Source organism: Panthera onca, chromosome A1 (assembly GCF_046562875.1).
Source record: "Panthera onca isolate mPanOnc1 chromosome A1, mPanOnc1 haplotype 2, whole genome shotgun sequence".
Lineage (NCBI taxonomy): Eukaryota > Metazoa > Chordata > Mammalia > Carnivora > Felidae > Panthera > Panthera onca.
In genome coordinates this window covers 95,647,505-95,668,774 of record NC_138339.1, presented here as the reverse complement: position 1 = coordinate 95,668,774, position 21,270 = coordinate 95,647,505, and the positions used below count along the sequence as shown (strand labels likewise).

Genomic DNA, 21,270 nt, shown 5'->3' with positions numbered 1-21,270 from the left:
TCAGCAGATCTGGAGTGGGTCCTAAGTATTTGCATATTTAGAAGTTTATGTGGGGCGCCTGGGTGGCTCAGTCGGTTAAGTGTCCGACTTCAGCTCAGGTCACGATCTCACGGTCTGCGAGTTCGAGCCCCGCATCGGGCTCTGGGCTGATGGCTCAGAGCCTGGAGCCTGCTTCCGATTCTGTGCCTCCCTCTCTCTCTGCCCCTCCCCCGTTCATGCTCTGTCTCTCTCTGTCTTAAAAATAAAATAAAACGTTAAAAAAAAAAATTAAAAAAAAAAGTTTATGTGATTTAATATATGATTAAGACTGAACATTAACCTAATGTTACAACCTTGGGTTAGTCATTTTAACCCTTATTTTCTCTGTGCCCTCAACTGGGAAATGAAGCAGGTAATTCCCAGTTAACACATAATAGTTGCCCAAGAAGACTGTTTGTGACCATTGTTGTTTTTGGTGATCATACTATTGTGTAATCCCACTGCTTTTAACAGCTTAGTTGGTATTTTTCCTGAGAAAAGTACCAATAATCTCAAATGAAAAGCAGACACTTTTCCTATCATCCAGTGTTTTAATTTGGCTTCCAAAAATTAAGTAATGGTGCTTGCTGTAACAGCTTTGCCAGTCACAGGACCTGCCTTTACACACAGTATTACAAAGTAACTAGACTGAGTGTTAGGATTTGTGGAATCTGCCTTCTTGCCTTTCAGTAACACCTCAGGGGTGTGTGGGCAGGCAGGAGAGTGTGAATCGTAATTGTTACTGAACCCAGTTGGAAGACTACAGCAGGTGCCCAGAGGTTAAGGTTCCAAATGTTTCTCATTAATTATCTTCAAAACAACCTCTCATCCTAAAAAAGCCCCAATTAGGGAGCAACACATGGCTTTGAAAGCCATGGTGGTAAATTTCCTGAGGTACTGGTTTTCATTTGGGGAATTAGTGAAGCACAATGGGAAAAACGTGGACTCTGGAGCCAGCCAGGCTGGGTTCAAATTCTACTGCTACCACTTAACGGTTTGATGACACCGGGTGAATTACTCCATCGCTTGTGCCTCAGTGTCCTCATTGGAACTATGGAGATAATGATAATGACACCTATGTCACAAAGCTGTTACACAAATTAAATCAGTTAACCCATGCATGACATTTAGGACTATGCTTGGAGTATGTAAACATTCAAGAAGTCCTGGCTTTAAATTATTTACTCCGAGACAAAAATTAAATCTATAGGGACAAAGTGCAAAGTGGGGGCACACGTCAGGCTTGTGGAGAAGACATCTGGGGGATGGGTCGGGCTTTTTTTTTTTTTTTAATTTTTTAGTGTGTTATTCATTTTCTGAGAGAGAGAGAGAGAGCATGGGAGGGGCAGAGAGAGAGAGGGAGACACAGAATCCGAAACAAGCTCCATGGCCTGCAGCCTGATGTGGGGCTCGAACTCCTGAACCATGAGATCATGACCTGAGCTGTAGTCAGACATTTAACTGACTGAGCCACCCAGGCGCCCAGGTGGGGGCATGGGTTGGGCTTTACTGAAGTTCTTACATGGCATTTTCTGGTCCTTCTAATGCAAGGCCAGCCTTGCCTGGAGTGCAAGCCCACCTCTGGCTGGCCAGGTTGACAAGGACTGGACTGAGGATCCCACAGACAGTGTATGAGGCCAGACCACGAGACACTGGGTCAGACAGTGAAGAGCTCTTTGCATCTGTCAGCCCCACCACGGTTTCCCCCTCAGCCTCTCCCTCACTCCTTTTAGCTCTTTCCCCTCCTTCTGCCCAAGCCTGGCCTCCACTTCATCTGCCTCATCCCTAGGCTTTTCTCCACCTAGAGATCATCCTCAGGGCTTGCAGCCTCCTGTCAAGTCTGATGAATTCCTAGCGCCTTGACCCCACCCTATCCACCTAGAGCAACGGGGTCTTGGGCCCAGCCTCTTCTGCTTCCTAGGATAGTAGGACTTGCGTGGAAGTGAGCCTCCTGTATCCCATGCAGAAAAGAGCCATCCTGGCTAGGGAGGGGCAGCTTGTTTTTGCCATTCCCCTGGCAGACTGTTCTCACACACACATTTTGCTCAGGGCAGTTTTCAGAACACAGACATGCCAAGCTGGCCTCACCTCTTATTAACTGGGACTCAACAGTCGAGTCAGTTTTGGTTTTAATTAAGAGAACACAAGGATTGGGGCAAACTTTGCAGAAGTAAGAAACAGGAGCGAAGGAAAGAGATTAAAGCCATGCCTTGTTCTCATTGGAACATTGGATGTTTTGAGAATAGAGTTGTTACTGAGTCTTCTTCATTATCTCTAAGGAGGGAGAGAACAAACCCACTCATGGAGGGCAAATTGACTAATGTGTATCCTTTAATGAATTCTTCTTAGCAACTGGTTTTCAGGGCCTTGAGAAGCCCTGTGAGTGTAAAGGGCGTGTTTCATTTCAACAAACTGGGTGGACCTCGGGAAATGGAAACTTCTCTACAGTCAAATATCCTTCCTTCAGTGTACGCGTTTCCACACGCAGAGCTGTGTGTACCGGAATGCTGGAGAAATCTGTAGGTGATGAGAAGCCAGTAGGGTCACTTGATTAGTTCTCCAGGATTGCCATGGTAAAATGCCACTAACTGGGGGGCTTAGAACAACAGAAATTTATCACTTCCGAGGTTACAAAACCTCAGAAGTCAGAAGGGCAACACTTCCTCTGAAAGCATCAAGGAAGGATGTGGCCCAGGTCTCTCTCCGAGCTTCTGGTGTTCGCTGGCTTGTGGCAGTGTGACTGTAGTCTACATGTGGTTTGCTCCCTGTGTGTGTATGTGTTTACATCCAGATTTCTCCTTGTTACAAGAATATCAGTCTTGGATGCCTACCCTATTCCAGTGTGACTTCATCTTAACTAAGTATGTCTGCAGCAACCCTGTTTCCAAATGAAGTCACATTCTGCAGTACCAGAGGTTAGGATTTCAGCATATGAATTTGCAGGGGGGGGGGGGGGGGCACAATTCAGTGTGCACCAGCCACAGCTATGTCCTACAAATTTGAATCCTCAAAACTGTGGGACTCTGCTTTGCATAGCCCATCCCACAGCTCAACACTTCCCTGCTCCTTGACCACACGTTTGCTAGAATGACTCTGGTAATAGCTCTGTGTGTGCTGGAAATGAGGCCAGAAATGTGGGCTGGGCTGAGTGTGCAGAGTCTTAGGGACCGGGTTAGAGCCCGGTGCTTTATCCTAAGGGCAATGGGGGCCATTGAACATTTGCCAACAGAGGGATGGTCAACCTCTACAAAGACTCTTTCAACTATAGTGTTGGGAGGAGGAGTGGAGACAGAAGAAGGCTGTCTCAGTTTTCCAGGCAAGAGACAGAACTGGCTTGAGCCCCACTAGTGGCAGTGGAGTGGCAGGAAGATGGCTTAGAGAGAGGACTGCTGTGATTTATCAGTGTCTAGAAAAGAGGAACTCAAAGTGTGTATTATTGTAGTATGGGCACTGCCATTTGGGTTTCTGGAGATGGACACTCTAATTTTGGAACAGATTCTCTTGTTTTCGAGGAAATCACCAGGATGAAATCGTTATTCACACCAAAGTAAAGCAGGTTGTTCTTGGAACAAGTGATACAGACATCATACATCTGACTGTGACCACTGCAGAGTGAGATGCAAAGTGATAAGAAATTAGAGAAAAAATTTCCTGAAGTAAAGATTTAGACCAAATTATTTGTAACCCCCATGTATTGGTTTCCTGTCTGCTGCCACTACAAACCACCACAAACTTAGTGGCTTAAAATAACACAAATTTATTATCTTACAGTATCCTATCCCTGGGTCAGGATCTGACATGGTTCTCCCGGGGAGAAAATGGAGGAGTTAGCAGTGCTGTGTTTCTTTCTGGAGGCTGTGAGACTCTTTGCTCTATTTCTTTCTTTTTTTTTTTTAATGTTTATTTATTTATTTATTTTTTTTGAGAGAGAAAGAGAGCTTGAGTGGGGGAGGGGCAGAGAGAGAGGGAGACACAGAATCAGAAGCAGGCTCCAGGCTCTGAGCTGTCAGCGCAGAGCCTGATGCAGGGCTCGAACTCACAAACCACGAGATCATGACCTGAGCCAAAGTCAGACGCTTGACTGACTGAGCCACCCAGGCTCCCCTCTTTGTTCTACTTCTAAGGCACCTACATTCCTTGGCACATGGCCCCTTCCTCCATCTTCAAAGCCAGTACTGTGGATAATCCAGGGGAATCTCTCTACTCAAGGTCAGCCAATTAGCAAGCTTTATTCCATCTGAAACCTGAATTCCCCTTTGCCATGTAACCTAATGCATTCACAGGTTCTGGTATTGGGATGTGCATGTCGTGGGCGCGGGGGTGCATTATTCTGCCTACCACACCCCCCATGGTGAGTAAATTAGTATAGTGCAGGCAGTGCAAGGCTGAGTAGTGCACTTGTCTTATCTGAGCTCTGGAGAACTTCTCAGGGGCTTTCTCTTGAAGGAAATGGAGATTCCCAGGGCCAGGTGGGCTGAGGCAGCATGAGCAGACCTGAGTCTGGGAGTAGGGGGCAACACTCCCTGTTCTCTGGGGAGAGGGGTTGGGGAGGGGGATCCACTCAGCATTGGCATGATATCTTCTAAATAATCTTATTGAGATACAGGAGACTGATAGGAGGTAGACATGGCCTTAAGGTTGGGGGTCCAGGGCCTGTGACTCCAAGGAACACAACAATCCCCTTCTGTTATTCCCCAGACATCCAGGACATATTGTCACCTGTCCTAGACTGGGGAGTTAGTGATGGGTGGGGGTGGGGGAGGTGCCATGTTGCCACTTGAAGCGAGTTCCTTTAGTAAAACAGCACATCCTGGCTAGCCGAGTTATGGGAGGCAGCGTGAGATGAACTGGGGGCCCCAGACCGCAGCACTGGAGCCTCAAGTGGTAGATAAAGTGACACACGCTCACCCTCACAGCATCTTCAGGGATTCCCAGAAATGGAAGAGGGAGACCCTTGGGGGTGGAGGGAGGTGACAGGAGTGGGGGGTGGCGTGGGGGTGCAAAGTAGCTGTTCTGCTAATCCCAGACAGATGCGGGTTTGACCGTGAAACAGTTGAGACTTTATTTTGGGCTCCTGAAGCAGACATCTGGGTTTCAGGAATTAGACATGGAAGGACTGTGGGAGATGATGGAGGAGAAGGTGTCTGGCTGACGCTCACATGTTTCCTTGTGGAGCAGGGTGGATTCTCGGTTCCTGGAAGATGCATTTTGAGGAGGCCTGTGGCAGCAAGGATGCAGCCATTTGCCTTGTGTGCCTGGAACTGGGGCAGCTCCCACAGGCCTAGGTTTAGAGTTGAAGCTTCCTGTGGTAGCAGCACAAAATGAGGGGCATGACTATTGATGCTAAACAGGTGAGGGCAGGGAGCACCCTAAAAGCCTCTAGGTCTTTGGGAGGCAGGGCCCCCTTCCTCTCCCAGTACCTATTGCAAAGGTCAGCTACAGGTGTAGGGCGGTTTCCTCTTCTGGTTCCATCTTCCAAAGGGAGGAGTAGTTTCCCTGTAAGATGTCAGGAAAGACGCCTTTTTAATGAGAGACCTTGGTGCTTGGGGTCTTCTCACCCTCCCTCCTCACCACCTTGGCCTTCTCCTCCCACTTGCTGTCTTTTCCCTTATTTAGAAGAAAGGTTTGGTTAAGACCATTTGCTTCATAAGATATTTTCTGTTTAGTCTTTTTTTTTTTTTTTTTTGATTAAAAAAAGAAAAAATTGTCAAAGTCTTAGCCTCAGACACCTAGTCCACAGTTGTCCATAGGGTTACATGTTCCTATATCTGACTTTGTCCAAAATGCATCCCCTGGAAGAGACCCAACTGATCTTCTGATTGCAATGGAAGAGAGAACAGTAGTAGTCCAGTGACAAGCAGCTTTTCACTGCTACCAACTCCACCTGGTTCTGGAAGCAGCAAGAACTTAAACCAGATACTTGTTATAGGTTCCAAAGGCATTTTGTCTTAGCCATGCCCTTGTCCTTCAGACTTGTCTAGTTGTGCCTTCGCCTCTAACTCTTTGATTCAGTTCTGTTCTGTGAGGGATCCAAAGAAACGAATCTATTGCCAGTCTATGCTTAAGCAACTGATGAGAGACGAGGGCTATCTTCAGGAGGCAGGCAGTTATGCTAGGAGGTTACACTATGAGGCAGTTTGTGAGTAGGTCCCAACCATAGTTAAGACTGATGGAAAATTCTGTCAGGGTTCAGAGCAGGTAGAAGGAACTATTGAGGCATTGGTAAATTGGGAACAGAAGACTTTTTGAAATTATCGCTTGAAGGATTGTCTCTGCAGAGAGAAAGGAATAGGGGCATGGAGTAGGGAGAGAGCATAAGGGATATGGTATATGTGTGCATGTTTGCACGTACAGGCACATAATTGTTATACGTGTAAACGGTGTAAAATTTGAAAGGATAAAAATGTATACAAAGTCTCCCTGTCTCCTAGTCCCTTAGTCACCCAGTTCTCCTCCCTAGAGACAGAGTTGATATTTAAAAACATTTAATAAATACAGAGAATCCCCCAACACATACACACACACACACACACACACACACACACACACACCCATGGCCGGATGGCCAAACCATCTTCTAGGAATGGAAGTCTTAAACATGCATGTTGACTTTTTTTTCTCTGTAGTGTTATGTGGCCATTCTTTACAACCACCAAACCCTGACAAAGAATACTTCACACACTGTTTTGAGGGCCATGCTTCTGGAACAAGACGCTGAAAACTAGAAAGACCAAGTGTAATTACATAATGTTAGCCACCCCTAACCCCACCCAGGAATCCCAGGAGGACTTGGCTCCCCCAGGGCATGGGCTGTGGAGTTGGGCCAAGGTACCTAGATGACATGGACTAGTGGCCCTAGCTGACACATGGGCTGCACCTAAGGGAGAAAGATTTGGTCCCATTTGGAGACCAGGGAAGAGGCAGGGCTACCCCCCTCTTTGCAAGTGAGTGTGCAAAGGAGGTGCACAGGGGACCCACAGAGGCACCCCTCAGGGAGGGCGCTGCCAGGGCTCCAACCTTGGGGAGGAAAACAGAACCTGCAGCCCCGCTGCGGCTCTTTCCAGATGGGTTTCCCGACCAGAGGAGGACTCCCACATTGAAAGGTTATGTGGGAAGGATTCTGGTTTTTCTTCTCCTGCTGTGAAATCAATTAAAAACAGGACGGATATAAAATGGTTTTATAACCTCCTCCCCCTCCTGGCTTCCTTCCCTCTTGGGGATGGGCCAACCCCGACTGGAGAGAGACGAGAATCTCATGGTCTGAAAATTCTGTGGCAGTTTAAATAACGGTGACCTATTGCTCCCGCTCTCCTCAGGGGACCTGAGGCAGGAGGAGCAAACGTCTCCTGGAAAATGGACAGATGAAGGAGGACCCCATAGGTTGGCGGAAAGGGGCCGACCCTTCGGGGCTCTGTGCCAGTCCCTAGCCTCTGCTCCCCGCAGGTTCAGAACTGGTCTAACCTGGGGAAGTAAGGCTACCTGTTTTAGAAGACAATGTATTTCTCACAGAATAATTCAAATTGGCTTCTTCTGCTTACACATACTTGCTCTGTACAAACCAGCATCAAGAATTTTCATTCTGTTTATCTACAAATGATCATAACAGATAACTTTTATTGCATACGACTGTGTGCCAGGAACCTGATTAGGTGCCTTTGCTAAATTAATTCTTCCAATTCTGCCACCACCGAAGGTTAAGTAGTGTTTTGCCCTATGTACAAAGAAGGAAAATGAGCCTCCAAAAGCTACCAAGTGGCAAAACTAGGGTCCCAATCCGGGGCTGCTTTACACAGCCCACCAAGGTAAGTAATAATGATTCTCATTTGTTGAGCCTTTGCTGTGCGCCAGAAACATGACGCACGTTATCTGGAATCCTCACGGCGAACCTGTGAGGAGGCAGCAGCTCCGCCCTGCTTGTAGACAAAAAAGTGGTCCTTAAGGAAGTAGCATGAGGTCACAGAATTGACTTGGTGAAGTCAAGGCTTGAAGTCAGCTCTCCCTGCGTTCAGCAATTCATTCCCGGCATGAGGACGGTGCTCGTGTCCTGAGGTGCTCCCGGTGGGTGCTCTGGGAACAGAGAAGGGCCCCTGAAGGTCATCCCTGGTGGGCTGAGGTTGAAATGGTCTGTGCACAGAGCGTGAGTGCAGCCGTCGCCAACACACATGGTTCTCAGCAGCGTGTAATGTTTCCTGGGACCATGGCCAACTTGGCTGAGGCTTTTTAGACATCTTGAGGGACACAGTTCTGAGCATCTTAAATGAATAGACAGACTTCTGTCAGGAAGTGCCACTTCATACCACAGAACTGCCCCCATTTTTCCCAATGAAGAGTCTTAGTTGGAAATACGTGATCATTTTAGGGTCCTATGTTTTTCTTAAAATGTTTTAACACTTATTTATTATTTTTGAGAGACAGACACGGAGCACGAATGGGGGAGGGGCAGAGAGCGAGAGAGAGAGGGAGACACAGAATCTGAAGCAGACTCCAGACTCAGCTGTCAGCACAGAGCCCGATGCAGGGCTCGAACCCACAAACCATGAGATCATGACCTGAGCAGAAGTTGGACACTTAACTGACTAAGCCACCCAGGCTCCTATTAGGGTCCTATTTTTGTACCTGATGCAAAATCTTGTGAATGGACCCGTATGGCTTATACATCCCTCCTTACACGTTGGACAGTTTTTAATCTCTCTTTAGGCAACTTCAGCCTCTCTGAACCCCTGTGCTATTTTCCAAGGTACAACCTCCCCTCAAAACATCTTGGAGTGTCTTAACATCCTAATCGGCATCTTCCCTTCACTCACTTTTCCCCATATGATCCTCATCCTGAGACATGTAGTCTATAAACAATAGCAACATAATACAATCCAGGTTTGGGTTGGCATCAGAACTTGCTGACACATTCTCATGTCTATTATGTATTTTAGGGCTCTTTTAACCCAAGGAGGAAAAGCCGTACAAACACAGGTTTCAGAAAGGAAATGCAAGACAGTGATCAAAGCAGGACTGGGGCCTACGTTTCCACTTTCTGCCTTTTTCTCCACCTCTCTTGGTCCAGACTGGATTCTCAGGTGCAGTCAGGCAACTGCACCCTTGTGACTCAGGAACATTGCTCTGACTCAGACTGTTTCCTTCAAGGGGTTTCTTCAACTGCTCTGAAAACTCAGCCTGGAAATGGAAAATGCCCCATACAGGTGAAGCTTAGATCTAGAACAGTGCATTTCAGAAGAAGCGTATTTTCTGAAACCAAGATTGTTGCACAATTTGAGCTATCTCATCTGCACCAGTGGCCGGTCAGTCATTCATTCAGCAAACACTTAGAGTATCTTCCAGGCACCAGTACTGCCAAGTACTGCGGATGTGGTTGGTAATGATATAGGCACAGTTCTTGTCCTCCTGGAGTTCAGAGTGCATCCAGGGAGTTGGATAATAAACTGGAACTCACAGTGAAATTATATGTTATAACAACAGGGAAGCCAGGTCAGTCCCAAGGTTTGGGACAATTTCTGTGAGGATATGACTTTCAAACTTGAAGAAGTTTCACAAGCTGGCCAGGTGGGGATGAGTTGACAAGGACTTCAGGTATGACAGCCAAAAGCATGGTCCTCACATATCTCTAAGTTGAGGGAATTTAATTGCCCAAGGCCCAGATGCTGCTGTCTGAAATCCATCCCCATGTGTTGAGGCTGTGCCTCCCATAGGCACTCCCAGCCAGCGACTGATCATGGCAGCCTGTTCCTTGGAAGCCAGGACTCCTCTGATGCCACCTTGGCTTGAGGATACCCCCATAGCCCTATCAAACGCCCTTACATTGCTGGCTGGTCTAAGCTGCGTCCACCCACCTTCCTTCCCTCCCTCCCTCCCTCCCTCCCTCCTTCTCTTGGGATCAGACTTGCCCCTGTGCTCTTTGTTCAGCCTCCCCATCCACCTGGGGAGTGTATGGCATTGCCCAGGGGAAGTGAGCCAAGAAGAAAGGAAAAACCAAGAGGAAAGGGCCCAGAGCAGATCCAGGCAAGTTCTGTTCTCTCAGCAGGAGGAGGAAAGTCAAACATGAGGTGCTGACAGTTTATTCCAGGCATTGTTTAAGACTAGACTTCTCTGTCCCTTCCTTTGAAAATTCCAGAATGACTCTGGCTAAAAGCACCCTGTTTCAGGACAGGGTCCCAGAGGATTCTGGGGCAGGATGGAAATTGTTATGAAACCATCTTTTATTCTACCTATAAGAACTTTTCCCTTCCTGTAACATCTGTATCTTTATGGGAGCAGAAGCAGGTGACCCTCCAGGATCTCACCTTGGCAAGGCCCTTCCCAAGCCTCACTGGGGGCAAGCGCAGGCAAGCCTCAGACAGGGCCAGTCTAGTCTAGGTGCCAGGTGTGTCCTTATTGTGGAGATGGACACTACAGCCTATCAGCACCTGGCACCATTCAGTATCTAGATCCTTACTAGCCATCAGCCCAGGCTCAGATGCTTCCTGGCTACATGGGGAGAATGTCCTTTTCCAGCTACCGTGAGTCACGTAGCAGATCTAGTTCTTCTTGCATATTAATAAATTGATTTTCTGGTTTTATTTTTAAAACAAAAGAACAACAGTAACATCAAGGGAGGTCATCAGAGAGGGAAAGAGTTACAAAAAAGCAACATGCAGCCTGTGGGTGTCAGGTGGAAGTAAGCGGAGTAGATTTGGGCTTTTAGGTGGGCATAGTTACCCCAGCCAGGATTTCAATGGTGCCTTTCAAATTCATTCTTTATCTATGTGATGCCTGGGGATTAGGTGGGAGTACCAAAATGCTATAATTATCAAGAGGAAAAAAATGACCCTGCTGGTGATCATTTAAGGAAGTATTTAAGGACAAATAAAAGGAAGTACATCTTTACACAGCCTGTAGCATATAAGTGGAACTCATTGCCCCCTAAGGTGTTACAGATGAAAATAATAAAAAATGGGTCCAAGAAAAGGCTAGGTAAATTCACGGATATTGGATGTAATGGTTATTAAGGTCAGCCTATGAAGACACAATGTTCCCTCAGAACTGTTTCTGGTGCCCCTCTAGAGACACCTGGGTTCGAGGCACATCAAGCTCCTACATGTTTCTGGAATGCGGAGTGCTCTTTCTCAATGCTATGCCTTTGCCACACTGTTGTCTTGAGTGTCCCTTGCCACTTTCTTCTAAGTCTGATAAACTACCATGAATTCTTCAAGACCCAATTTAAATGGAGCCTCTTCTGAGTAGCACCCCCTCCCTGATTCCTCCAGGTCAATGCTGATCACTCCTTTCACCAGTGGAACCCTCTCCCAACACACTATCATGGTTTGCCCAACTGGACAGAGATTGTGTCTAATTCTTGTGGGCTTAATTCAGAGCCTAGTTGATAGCGCCTAGGTATGAAATATGTTGAATGAATGAATGAGTGTTGAGCTATATCAACCAATGGTTTGAACACATACAATGTTTATGATACTCTTAATGACCCTCTTAGAAGCTTCTAATATTGGATAGATGATACTTTTCTTCCAGGACATATGCTTGTTTATGTCAGCTAATACATACGCTAGTCTCCAAAGAAGCATCTATGTAGTTGAAGTGGAGTAGCCAAGAGTCTTATTGAGATTTTAGTGTCTTTAACTTAACTGTGTCTCTTAGGCAAGTGAGCCAGTTCCCCAGAAATCTGGTCTAGAAATATTGCCAATGCACATTCCAGTGACTTTGAGATGTTAGAAAAACAGATATATCACCTTTCAGGCTGAAATCACTGGGAACTGCATTTTAAAGTTGGGTTTCCTTCCAGATCCTTAGGTTATGAATGACACACAGTCTGTGGAAACTTTATGAGATCACCAAGAAGCTGAGGTCTTTAACTCTCAAGAATTGTTTAATCACAGATCAACCAAATACAATATTTGCATGTTTTAAAAAAACAAAACAGCAAGCAAAGGTCTGTTGATCAAAATGCTGCCCCAGTCCAACCAACACGAGAGGCCTGCCCAAGCTCAAATATGGAGATTCAGAAGATGATGAGTTTTAGGCAGAGGGAAGAGAGCAGCAACCCTGGACAATAAAAGAAAATCTAAGAATGATGAGAAGTCCTTCTCTGTCAATTAAACAATCAGGCCTAGAGAAAGGCTCTTGGCAAGACTCCTAGCAAGAACCTGGAGGTCCAATCCTGATTTTAATCCCCTCAAAAAACCATTTGAGTTTAACTTTTGTAAAGTTTTAGTAGTCAATTTAAAAATAACAGAGGCACTTGAGTGGCTTAGTTGGTTGAGTGTCTGACTCTTGATTTTGGCTCAGGTCATGATCCCAGAGTCACGGGATCAAGCCCTGAGTCGGGCTCTGTGTTGAGCATAGAGCCTACTTAAGATTCTCTCTCTCTCTCTCTCTCTCTCTCTCTCTCTCTCTCTCTCTCTCCCCCCCCCCCCCCACCCCTCTCCATTGCTTACGTGCTCTCTCTCAAAATAAAATAAAAATTTAAGAATCTACATACTCTACTAACTTGAAGGTAAATACAGGGACCACATACAGGTGTCCATTCAACAGACAGCTGTGGGAGCAACTCTTTCATTTAGGGGCATCTGCTTGGACCCTGGAGATGCAGCAGGAAGCAGGGCTAAGGTCATCCTGCCCTCTTTGGGCTTATAGTCTCACAAGAAGGACAGGCCAGGATAAGTGACAATGATAATGACTGATGAGGTTTCCTGGGCAAAGTTCAGGGAGTTCTGCTATTGTGTAACTAATTAGAGGACTTTATCTATCCCAGAGGTCTGGGAAGATCTCCCTAAGGAAGTGATTCTTAAGCTGTTGCTCAGAATTGAGGTTGTAGGGAGAAGAATGTTTTAAGAAGAAAGGAGAATCCTGAGGAACTGAAGCTTTCAGCATTGCTGGAGGTCTGAGAGACGGTGGGGCAGGGCTGTGTAGGCCTTGTGCAGGAGTGAGGTGCACGTATTTAACCACTGAGCATGAATACAGCTCAGTCATCACATTCACCCAAGGTGCATTCCATTTTATTCTCTCACTAGGCTAAATTGTAGATATTATTCAACCTCTTCCTTGCTAAGAGGTTTAAATAATAGTACGAATTTTTCGTAGATGTGCGGTTTTTTTGCTTGCTGTACCTACCAGTGCATAAATGATGTGCCACAGTCATGATAAAACTTTTCCAAAGATGTTTCCCATTAAGTTGCTGGACATTAAGTAACAGGGAGAGCTCAGTGTAAGAGGATAGGTAATTCACTTAACTTAAATGATATTTTTTAGGATGCAGAATTTTTCTCAGCATTTGCTGAACTGGCAGCAATCAACAAAATTTCTTAGCCTATATAATACTGTGTTAGAATTTTCATATTGACTCTGTATTGACTAACTCATGAAAATTGTATACTGGAATAACATACTTCAGTCTAACCTAATCCTCCAGTCTAGATGAGAGGCTCAAGTTGGCAGTTACATACTGAGCTGTGAATTTAGAATCCTGGCTCAGCCACTTGGGTGTTAGATAGCCTCTCCGTTCTTCAGTTTTCTCACCCATAAAATGGAGATTATGAGATCTATAGTCCTCAACTGAATTAATATACCAGTGGCATTAGTACTCATTTTTAGTAATAAAATTAATATTGTAAATTCTCAAGACAGGTGGGCATCAGGTGGGTTTTAACCAAGGCCTTAAATAAATGTAGGAGGACTTCAACAGGGATGAATTTCACACTGGTCTCCAAACCATTCCTAAGGGAGTCCATATATCTCAGGAGTGACAAGCATTCCTGAGGAAACCCTGCCTGGAACCTGACCACAACCTGCGGGGACCTTTTACCATCCACCCATTTGTTCTCCCACTTTTCACCCCCGTAATCTGGGAACCCAATTCCAGTGGAGGCTGGAGTTCCCACGTGTGGCCAAGTGAGGGTTACTGTGAGGGAACACTGCCCTGTGGTAGTTAGCCACAGCCTCAGAGGACCCTGGGGTGCCAGCATGTCTTCCAGGGCCAATGTTATTCCCTGCCACAGGACTTGGGAACACCCTGGTTAGAGGACTTGGTCAGCATAAGGACTAGCACTTGGGAAGCATATTGGGCTGGTGTGCTGAAGAAACCAAAATGATCTCCAAGCAACACCCACCTGGGCTTGAGAGGAAAGGGAGCACCAAGATACAGGCATTGAGCCAACTATGGTGGAAGCCAATGACAGTGTCCAGTAGTCTGTACTTTTGAGAAGACTGGCATAAGAACCAACTGGTCAGACCAGATTCAGCATTAACTCTTTAGTTGATAGCTAGTGAAGACGTAGGGAAGGTATTTCCAAACTATGGGAGAATTTCAGTATTTAAACAGCCAATGTAACTAGCTATATACATAAACACAAGTTGAATATTAATTTGGGGACCTTGGAAACCATATTAATGGCTCTGGACTCCATCATAAGGATATGGAGAACTATAAGGGTCTTAAGAGATTTTATGTATTTTTTGGACCAAGGCTTGCTGAATACAGTAGGGAGGACGGATTGAAGGAAAAGAATATAGGAAACAAGAAAACAGTTAAGGTGCCCTTGCAGGAGTTGAAGTTGGAGATAATAGGAATGGGTGGATATGAGAGATATTTAATGAGTACAATTTTCAACACTTGGTGATTGACTAGACATGGGAAGTAGGAAGAAGGAGGAGTCCACAATGACTTCTAGGTTCCTTGCTCAGGAAATAAGACAGATTATGTCACCATTTAATAAGGGAAATCAGGAGACAGAGCAGCTTTGAGGATATGATATGACCAGTTTGGTTTCAAATGTGTTGAGCTTCAGGTGCCTATTACATATTTACACAGAGATTCAGTAGGCAATTGGATATATGGGTACTGTGTGTGAAATAAGCCTGGCTGGAAATTATGGTTTTGGAATTTTTATATATTGATGCATGAAGTTGTCCTGAAAGAGAATATAGAGTGAGAAGAAGTAGGTGTGAGTCTTGAGTAACAAAAACATGTCAGGAACAGGTAGTAGATGAGGTACCACAAAGTTAGAGATTGTGAAGTTGGTGAGCTGTGGACAGAGGGAAGAGAGCAGAAACCCTGGATAATAAAGGAAAATCTAAGAATAACAGAAGGCAAGAGAAAGGTGTGTTGAGTATGGTAGATGAACAATTAGCATCCATTCCTACTTTCTGTTTTATTTGTCTTCTGGACAGCCAAAGACTACTTCCCGAGATTCCCTTGCGTCCAGAGGTCTGGATGCAAATTAAGTTCCACCAATTACATATACCACTCAAGAATTAGGACGTGAAACTGAGGCAGAGGCTGATGCTTTTGGCTATTTTCCACCAAAGTTGTGGAGCTTTTCTGCAACAGCATTCCAGCATTTAGTTGCTAGCTTCGTGGTTCTTCAGTTGTCATGGTAGTAGCAGCAGCTTCCTAACACCAAGATTGTAGTCATAATAGTGTGTTCTAATTCCCTACCTTCCTAATTTTGGCAAAGGTATCATCTTCCCTGGCAGGCCAGTTTGTGATGTCATTCTTGGAGATTCACCTATATCTCAAGCCCTTCCAACTTTAATAAACTCCTAATTTCTTTATCTTTATTTTTAGAGAGAGAGTACATGAGCAGGGGAGAAAAGCACAAAGAGAGAATCTTTTAAATTTTTTTAACGTTTATTTTTGAGAGAGAGAGAGACAGAGACAGAGAGAGAGACAGAGAGAAAGGGAGACACAGAATCCCAAGCAGGCTCCAGGCTCTGAGCTGTCAGCACAGAGTCTGATGCAGAGCTCACACTCATGAACTATGAGATCATGACCTGAGCAAAAGTCAGACTCAACCAACTGAACCACTAAGGTGCCCTGAGAGAGAATCTTAAGCACGCTCCACGCTCAATGCAAAGTCCAATGTGGGGCTCAATTCCATAACCCTGGGATGCTGACCTGAGCCAAAATCAAGAATTGGACGCATAACCAGTTGAGCCACCCAGGCACCCCAATAAACACCTAGTTATATATTAAATCCTTTTCTGCTTAAAATATCTACAGTGATTTGTTTTTCTTTTTGAATTCTGAATGATATGGAAAAATATTTCAGAGAAGGATCCATCATGTGTGTCTTTGCCCATACCATCAAGCAATTAAATCAATTCTGACACTATCTACCCAGAGATAGAGCTCAGTCCTACAAGACTGTCCCCAACCTCAGATGCCAATTGCAAGTCCAGAATGTCACCTGGGTTTCTAATTGATGAGCTATATAGATTGGAGATTTCTACAATTCTCTCCTCAGGTTTGAGTAATTTACTAGAGTGGATCACCAAACCCTGAGAAATGTTTACTTATGTTTAACAGTTTATTATAAAAGGATGTTAGGAAGAGCCAAAAAGAAGAGTGGCGTAGGGCAAGGAATGGGAAGAGAGCAGGAGCTTCCATGCCCTCTCTGAGTGCACCATTCATTGTCTTAACACTTCCATGTGTTCATGAACCTGGAAGCTCTCAATCTCATCCTTTTTGGACTTTTATGGAGTCTTCATTACACAGACACAATTGGTTAAATCACTGGCAATTGGTGATTGATTTTACCTTTAGCCCCTCTCCGCTCCCAGGAGATTGGGATGGCACTGAAGGTTCCAACTGTCTAATCGCTTGGTTGATTCCTCTGGAAATCAGCCCCCATCTTCTGTGCTTTCCAAAAGTCACTTCATTAATATAAATTCAAGTGTGATTGAAAAGGATTTGTTAGAGGTATCAAGACAACTCTAACCCTCTTATTAGGAAATTCCAAGGGTTTTAGGAGCTCTATGCCACAAATGGGGACAAAGACCAAATATGTATTTCTTACTGTAAAGCACAATATCAAAGGCCTTCAGTGCACTTCATTTCTTCACAGGGTCTCTTGTGCCACTCTAAAGAGTTTTGGTTTAATCTGTGAGCAAAAGGAAACCCATAACTAGTTTTAAGCAGAAGAATTACAAAAGCATATTGGCACACATCAGAAATGTCATGGAATACAGGGAATGGTTGGGAAGGTAGCAGACTGGATAGGGGTTACCCCTTAGGGTTTGTTGGTCAGTCCTCTGGGCAAATTTTGATGAGGTCTAAACTCAGGCAATGACAGTGGAGATGGTGAGAAAGAAGATAGATGAAAGAGAATTTTAGGAAATACTGTCTTCAACTTTGATTAACCTCAGGTAAAATTAAAAAATTCAGGTCACCATAGTATTTTATGAGAAGCCCTATAAAGAGAAGTGCTATAGACAGAATATTTGTGTACCCCCAAATTTCGTATGTTGAAACCTAATCTCCAAGGTGTTGCATTGGGAGATGGTGAGCTTGAGTTTGGGAAGTGATTTATGTCATGAGGGTGGAGCTCTCATGAATGAGATTAGTGCCCTTATAAAAGAGACCCAAGAGAGCTCCCTTATCCCTTCCACCATGTGAGGACATAGCAAGAAGATGTTTGTCTATGAACCAGGAAGTGGGGCCTCACCAGACACTGGATCTGCCAATGTCTGAATCTTAGATTTCCCAGAACTGGAGCGCCTGGGTGGCTCAGTCGGTTAAGCATCCAACTTTGGTTCAGGTCATGATCTCTTGGTTTGTGAGTTCAAGCCTCGTATCAGGCTCTGTGCTGACAGCTCAGAGCCTGGGTCTTATTTTGGATTCTGTGTCTCCCTCTCTCTCTTCTCTCACCGCCTCCGCCCTGTCAAAAATAAATAAACATTAAAAAAAAAGAATATTCTTGGGAATGCAAGTTGGTGCAGCCACTCTGGAAAACAGTATGGAGGTTCCTCAAAAGACTAAAAATAGAATTACCCTACAACCCAGCAATTGCACTACTAGGCATTTATCCACGGGATACAGGTGTGCTGTTTCGAAGGGACATGTGCACCCCCATGTTTATAGCAGCACTATCAACAATGGCCGAAGTATGGAAAGAGCCCAAATGTCCATCATTGGATGAATGGATAAAGAAGATGTGGTGTGTGTGTGTGTGTGTGTATATATATACACACACACATATACAGTAGAGTATTACTCGGCAATCAAAAAGAATGAAATCTTGCCATTTGCAACTACGTGGATGGAACCGGAGGGTATTATGCTAAGTGAAATTAGAGAAAGACAAAAATCATGACTTCGCTCATATGAGGACTTGAAGAGACAAAACAGATGAACATAAGGGAAGGGAAACAAAAATAATATAAAAACAGGGAAGGGGACAAAACAGAAGAGACTCATAAATTTGCAGAACAAACTGAGGGTTATGGGAGGGGTTGTGAGAGGGGGGATGGGCTAAATGGGTAAGGGGCATTAAGGAATCTACTCCCGAAATCATTGTTGTACTATATGCTAACTAATTTGGATGTAAATTAAAAAAAAAAAAAAAAAAAGATCAATTTCACCACTTCTACTTCCTGCTCTTTCTGGAATTCATTGCTCCTTTTCACCATATGAAATAATACTGGAATTAATCTCTGCATTAAATAGGCATTTATTAAGTACTTGCTGCATGTAAAGGAATTTGAACCCTGATCTAAGGAAACTTGCAATCTAGATGGGACATTCATCAGCAAATAAATACATAATATATTTTAATTATGGTGGTGGGAATCTAAAGTTCTCTGGAAGCTGCACAGAGGGAGATTAATTCTGGGTTGGAAACTGGGGAAGGCTTTACCAAAGACAAGTTGGGAAGCAGAAGGGGAGGGGAAGGGCACTCTCAGACAAATTTCTGTAAATATTTAGAACTTATGTCTGTGAATTTATGAGAAATCTGGGTGAGGAATCAGTAAAGTGTCAGTATTATTTGTGTTTGTGGAAAACTCTTTATCTGCTAAATTTGCAGAATAAACTTAATTCTGCTTTTAACTTAAAGAATATTCCATATTTGCACTCTAGCAACAATAAGAGTAAGATGAAAAAATTATCTAGGTAGGAAAAAGGTCTCAAATAAGATTAAAATACACATCCTCTGTATCTTGACTTATGATGCCTTTCCTCTCCAAGGTTGGGATTTTCAGTGAGAAAGAGGGGTTTGCCAAGATAAACAATTATTTACAAAGTTTGTAGTATATTCTTTTAGAAATGTAATATTTAAAGACTTGTGATAACCTCAGAGGATAGAAAATACATTCATTTAAGAGATGGTTTACTTAAGTCATAAATGTGATTGTTATGGGAAAGTGAATTTACCTGCTTAAGTTATAAGTGGACTCAATAATTGTATTAATTCATCCATTTGATGTACTGAATTAGATAGAAGGCACCTGATTCCTTAGTCTAGTTTTCTCCCTGCAAAGTGCTTGTAATTAAAGCATGCCTAGGGCAGCTGGGTGGCTCAGTTGGTTAAGCTTCTGACTTTTGACTTTTTTTTTTTAATGTTTATTTATTTTGAGAGAGAGAATGCATGGGAGCTGGGGAGGGGCAGAGAGAGAGAATCCCAATCAGGTCTCATGCTCAGAGCAGAGCCTGTTAAGGGGCTCAGTCTCTCGACAGATCATAACCTGAGATGAAATCAAGAGTTGGCTGCTCAACCTACTGAGCCACCCAGGTGCCCCTGAACTTTTGACTCTTTATTTCGACTCAGCTCATGATCTCATGGTTTGTGAGATGGAGCCCCAAGTGGGGCTCTGTGCTGACAGCATGGAGCCTGCTTGGGATTCTCTCTCCCTCTCTTTCTGCCCCTCCCTACTCAAAATAAATAGATAAACATTAAAAAGAAAGAAAGAAAGCAAGCAAGCCAGCCTTTGGCCAATTTTGACCCAAACACATGGCAAATCTTGCTTTTCTGTAGGTGTTAAAATAGTCAGGACTTGGTGATTGGTTTGAAAGATTAAGCAAGGAATGATCTTCAGGAATGATGCTCAGCTTGTTGGCTTCAGTAAGGAAGTAGGTGGAGAAAAGATGTCCAATGCTGCATGGGACACAGGAGGAGGAGGAGCAAGTTTCCAAGGAAGACATTGAGCTTGACTCTGAACATGTGGAATTTGAGGTGCCCATAGGACATCTGAGTAGAACTGATTAATAAGCAAGTGGAGGAATGTGTATGGAAATCAGGAAAGAGATCTAGAAATCTACATTTGGAGTGGTGAATATTGCCTTTAAGTTATTTAGGAGGAAACCAGCCATAGCACTGATGTTTTAAGACCCAAATGGCATAAAGGACGTTCCATCTGGTCCTTATCAGAGTCCAGACTGTAATAGGTACTCAAAAATTATTCATTGAATGAACAAATGGTTACATATCTCTGTTCTCCATAGCCTGTTTCAAATATGTCCCCATCACCTACTAAAACTAAAAATGCAAAGGCTAGACGTACCTTTTTTTTTTTTAATTAAAGGATTGACCCCCAAGTTCTTCTGGAGAGGTAGTGCAGCAGCCACCATCACTCACACAGTTCCCCAGTGGAATAATTTTTGGAAAAAAAAAGGAGAAGGAACAAGCATGGAGAAAAGTGGGAGCCACAAAGGTCTGGCTGGTTCCTCCACATCTTTTCCTGGGGTTGGTCTGGCTTGGAAACCTGAGGCCCTCCACCCAGGGCACTCTTAAGTATATCAAAAAGTTCCTCTTATCTTTTCCATTACTTGCTGTCAAATCTGCTTCTGGGACCCCCTGGGGATATCAACATAGTCTGAAGGCCAGTCTACCACCTCCACCTATTTTTTTTTTTTTTTCATTTCTTCACAGCATTGATCTTTGTAACTTAGCAACTTGAAAAGCCAAGGAACAGCATGCCTCTTCCAACAGTAATTTTGAAACCTCTCGGGACTGTTAAGATCCCAGGGTTTACAAGAGGTTCCACATACTTGAAGGGTGGGGAATATGGACATGGGGTAGTGGTGGGCAAAGGAAAGCTTTTGTTGAAGCTACAGAGATAATAGTTGGAGTGAAAGGAGTTACAAATCTGGGTGGGAAGACTTCCCCACCCTCTGCTCTGATTTTGGCTATTGCTTATTGTTTCAGCTTCTCTCCTTAAGTCACTGTTGGCTTCTGTCTTGATGAGCAGCAACTCAGAAACCATAAACTTGTCCCTGGAATGTCTTTCTTTAGAAACATAAATGGAGGGGTGCCTGGGTGGCTCAGTCGGTTGGGCGTCCGACTTCAGCTCAGGTCACGATCTCGCAGTCCGTGAGTTCAAGACCCATGTCGGGCTCTGGGCTGATGGCTAAGAGCCTGGAGCCTGCTTCCAATTCTGTGTCTCCCTCTCTCTCTTCCCTTCCCCCATTCATGCTCTGTCTCTCTCTGTCTCAAAAATAAATAAACGTTAAAAAAAAATTTAGAAACATAAATG

General features: G+C 44.4%; 1 long non-coding RNA gene across 5 annotated transcripts in view; it reads right to left on the bottom strand.

The window, feature by feature from the left end:
- Positions 1 to 5,018: 5,018 nt before the first annotated feature.
- LOC132681234 (uncharacterized) overlaps positions 5,019 to 21,270 on the bottom strand; it is a 52,721-nt gene continuing 36,469 nt past the window's right edge. Inside the window, exons 1-3 of one of the 5 annotated variants that reach the window (XR_013554055.2) lie at positions 6,851 to 7,006; positions 5,439 to 5,514; positions 5,026 to 5,321 (exon numbers count right to left, since the gene is read on the bottom strand). This is a non-coding gene — a long non-coding RNA (uncharacterized LOC132681234). The other 4 variants (XR_013554056.1, XR_013554053.2, XR_013554052.1 and 1 more) reach the window with 4 other exon arrangements.